The 4,154-nt window shown below is 41.7% G+C and overlaps 1 pseudogene; it reads right to left on the reverse strand.

Annotated features, from left to right (window-relative positions):
• Window positions 1-211: 211 nt before the first annotated feature.
• LOC122639044 lies at window positions 212-745 on the reverse strand (annotated as a pseudogene).
• Window positions 746-4,154: the final 3,409 nt, after the last annotated feature.

Here is a 4,154-nt window from a genome sequence, read left to right on the forward strand (position 1 = left end):
GTATAGTTTTTATATTATATTTTTGTCTATTTAACAAAAATCATTTGTGAAAATAATTTTTGATCAAAATATAAAAATCGTTTGGTAACCACTACACAGAATAGATTGTAGACAAAGAAATATGTTTGGCATATCTATATGCATAATAGTTTTTTAAAATAGGTGGGTGGAGAGATGCCACCTTTACCCATCTTCTTCCCAAAACATAAACTCAGAACCTTAGTAACCAAGACTGTTCGGTCTCCTAATTCCAGCGAGTATAACCAGAAAATCCAGACATGGAAGATGCCGCGTAGGCAGAGGCGGAAGACGGGGATCTGTAGAGTCGTTGCCTACTGAAGAGGTCTCGGTCTTAATCGACGCGCTTCTGAGGATCGGCGAGCGTAGAAGAGGCGGAGTGGATCTTAATGAATTCATTAGCGGATGTATCTTTCCCGTCTGTCGCCACCGCATCGGGATGACAAACACGTGCCAACCACTGATACACCGCCTTGATCTCTTGACAAGCAGGGCCTTTGGGTATACCTAGCACCTCATAAAGCGATGACGGTAAAGCCATGTTAAAAGAATAAAGATGAGATGACCTGGTCTTCTCCACCGAGGTGTAGGTGGCTGCGACGCGAGATGATCGAAATTTGACACTAGACGGAGCAGGAGTAGAAAAGGTAGTGTTGGTTGAAGGGAGCATTTGACCAAGAAAACAGGGTGAGGATCCCAGTGAAGAAGCTGAGGGTGCGGCTGCCATTTGTTAACTGATGCGCGGTAGGAGGTTTTGATTGTTGTAGAAGACTAGCAGATTTGGAGTTGCTCGAAGTTGGCGCAGTCACATGAGAGAACTATTTAAAATCACAGGAACACGATCAGGAGCTCGTGGATGAGGCTAGAGGAAGAAGATGAGGGGGCGGTTGGAGTTGCAGGTAAAATTAAGGAGGGGTGGAGGCTTGATTTTCTAAAACCCAAAGAAAATGACTATTTTACCCTTCCATTTTGGGACTAATTAGCACGTGTTCATTGGCCCCACTTGATAACATTCCCAGAAACAGTTTCTGGTGTTCTTTTATGCTGAGAAACACACCAGAGCACAAAAACTGCTTGATAACACCACTGTTCTTTATAAATTGTTTTCTGGAGCATAAATCAAAATTTCTACTCTCTAGAAGACATTTTACAGAACATGTAAGACATGTTCTGCTTGCTCAGCACAAATTAAGCACAAACTGTGCTTGATAATTTTAACCCCAATCCCACCCCAAAACCTAAAACATAACGAAGAAAGAACTCTTCTCTCGCTCTCGATCTCTCGCTCTCTGGATCTGTCGATGTCTCGTTCTGTGTGGGTTCTCCTACAGATCTGTCAATTTCTCTTGGTATTTCGCTCAGAGGGGGCTCTCCTACGATGGATCTGAAGAGGCTGGTCTTCTTCCTGCGACAGAAGTACTCTGCAACCCATAGGTTTGCTCGTCTTCTTCTTCTTTTTCTTCCTCTGCTCGTCTTCTTCTTCTTCCTCTGCTCATTTTCTTCTTCTTCTTCCTCATCTCATCTTCCTCTGCTCGTCTTCTTCTTCTTCCTCTGCTCATCGTTTTCTTCGTTTTCTTCCTCTGATCTACCTTCAGTTCTACCCCTTCCTCTGATCTAATGTTGTATTTTACATTTTGCAGAAACCCTAAACCCGAAGGAGAGGATATTTCACTAATCCCACAAACCCCAAGGTATCTCACTGATGGTGTTCATTTGTGTTCTGGAAATGTTTCCAGAACAGGTTTACCAAGTGGGTAAAAAACAGTTTCTCAGCAAAGAAAATGAAAAAAAATGTGTTGCACAACAAAAAAATGTTTTCTTGTTGCGCAGCACACTTCCAGAACAGAAACACCAGGTAAGGTTATCAAGCGGTGCCAAAAGTGCCGCACAAATAGCTAAAAATAGTTTTCAGCCAAAAATCATAAATGACTTTCAATCTCTTTTTGGTTTTTGATTTTTTTCAATCTTTTTTAAATAGAAACAGGCTCCATAAACAATACCAAATGCAATCAAAAACGTTTTTTAAGGAAAAAATCAAAAATAAAAATTATACCGAAGATGCCCTTAGTTGCTTAGATTTTTTACCATAACCAACTTTCTTGGAACTATCAGCTCCAACCAATGATCGTGTAAGACACACATGGGTATAGGTGTCTTTTCCATGGGGTGGGAGAGAGACAGAATTGCACAAGTCTAGGGCAGCCCCGTAGTTTGCCCAGACTTTACCCCAAATTCTATTATAAAATGTATTTTTGTCAAGTGAAAAGCTTATCACAAAAGAGAGAGAGATTGGGTACGGCAGGAGGAGAGATAGTGGAAAGAAGGACAGAGAAGACCATGGAAAGAGGGAGAGAGTTTAGGAAAGAGACTGGAAAGAGAAAGAGAATGCTTGGAAGTTTGAGAGAACTGAAATGGAGACTTATAAAGAACATAAATTCGGTTATGGAGGTAACCTGTGATAGGAGAGAGAGAGAGAGCTGGAGTACTGCTCAGGACTTTGTATGAGGACGGCCCTTTGGACCTGAGCACCACCCAGATGGAATCCACTGGGTGGACCGTCCTCGTATGAAGACCTGGGCCACACTCGAAACATAGAGGGATGAGGTGGGAGAGATAAAGGGAAGTGGAGATAGAGCAGGAAGAGGGTTTTGAGAGAGAGAGAATTTGGGTGAGATAGAGAGACAGGGCAGGGATAAAAGTGGAAGTAAAGAGAACGAGAGAGTTTAGGACTGACGATGAAAGTGGAGAATTGAAGATAAATTCTCTTATGGAGGTTATTTTTGTCAAGTGGAAAGTTTATCACTGAAAAGAAATTTTGTACTTTTTTACAGGGAAAACGGATTATGTGGAAAAGCCTAGCCCCTACGCCCATATACAGAGTAGTAAAATGGCTGCTCCACCCCCCCCCCCCCATGAAAGGCAGATTGAAATGCCCGTTGTTTTGAAGTTTCCGCACATGTTCCCAGGGGCATGTGAAATGACCGCAGCACCCCTTGTCATTTCTGGGGATCCAGAGGATATGATGGTCATTTCATGTACCCCTGTGTCAAGGCACAGGGGCGTATCTAGCACGATCGGGTGCCATTCTTTCTTCTTTCTCCTTGTTCCCAATTACAATTCATAATATTATCATTCAACAAATCAAAATATCAATGATATTTTCCCATCAATATCATGTTATAAACCTTGAAAATCCCACAAATAGCAAATCCTTTTCAGCAGAAGAATCAAATTCAATACCTAGAAGTAGTATATGTTACCAAAACTATATTATTTCGTTTATATATCATTATTCATAGTCAGTTTGGAGTTATCTTGGTTGAGATGGTGTTCAGAGATGGATTATCTCAAACCTTGGTCAACAATGGTATTGTAGTTTGACACTCTCTTTGCTATCCAATGTCTTCATCACATAGCATCCATTCAAGAGACATAATTGCCTTTTTCAATAAGAACAGATCCAAATTCCATAATTCCGGAGACATAATTTCCCTTTTTCTAAGTTTCTCTTGGATCCCAAATTAACAATTTGCTAATTTAATCTACCAAAAAAAAAAAAAAAAGGGGGGGTGTGTGGAGGGGGGTTGGCCGCTGCAACTCGAGTTCAGACAAGAAGAGGAAGATTCTGCAAATCTTTGCCAAAAGCTTGATCGATCGAAGATGCTGCAACTCAAGCTATTTGCTTGAAGAATTAACGATTTAGCACTCCAAATTCAGAAGTGAGAGGAAGAAGATGAAGGCTGTGAATCGAGCTTGGGGAAGAAGATGAAGAACATGCGATTTAGGGGAACCCTTGCTTGAAAAGAAAATAAGCCATTGATAGGTTGTGAGCCTATAATCGAGCTTGGGGAAGATGACGCTGCAACTCTTCGATGAGCAGTTTTCAGTATTGGGAACGTTAGGGGTTTCTCAAAGAAACTTTCTCCATTCTTACTTCTTTTGTTTCTTATTTTATTTTTGGGAAGTAGAACGCTATCCGATCGTGCGCCTTGTGTGGCTCCCATGCCTAGACATACAAGACGCCTTGACAGCCTGGGATTTAAGAATTTGGATGGGACAGGCGATCATTTCCTAGGCGGTCAAGGCACCTTGTGTGTCTAGGCATGGGAGCCATACAAGGCCCACGACTAGGTAGC

The sequence above is a fragment of the Telopea speciosissima genome, chromosome 9, assembly GCF_018873765.1.
Source record: "Telopea speciosissima isolate NSW1024214 ecotype Mountain lineage chromosome 9, Tspe_v1, whole genome shotgun sequence".
NCBI lineage: Eukaryota > Viridiplantae > Streptophyta > Magnoliopsida > Proteales > Proteaceae > Telopea > Telopea speciosissima.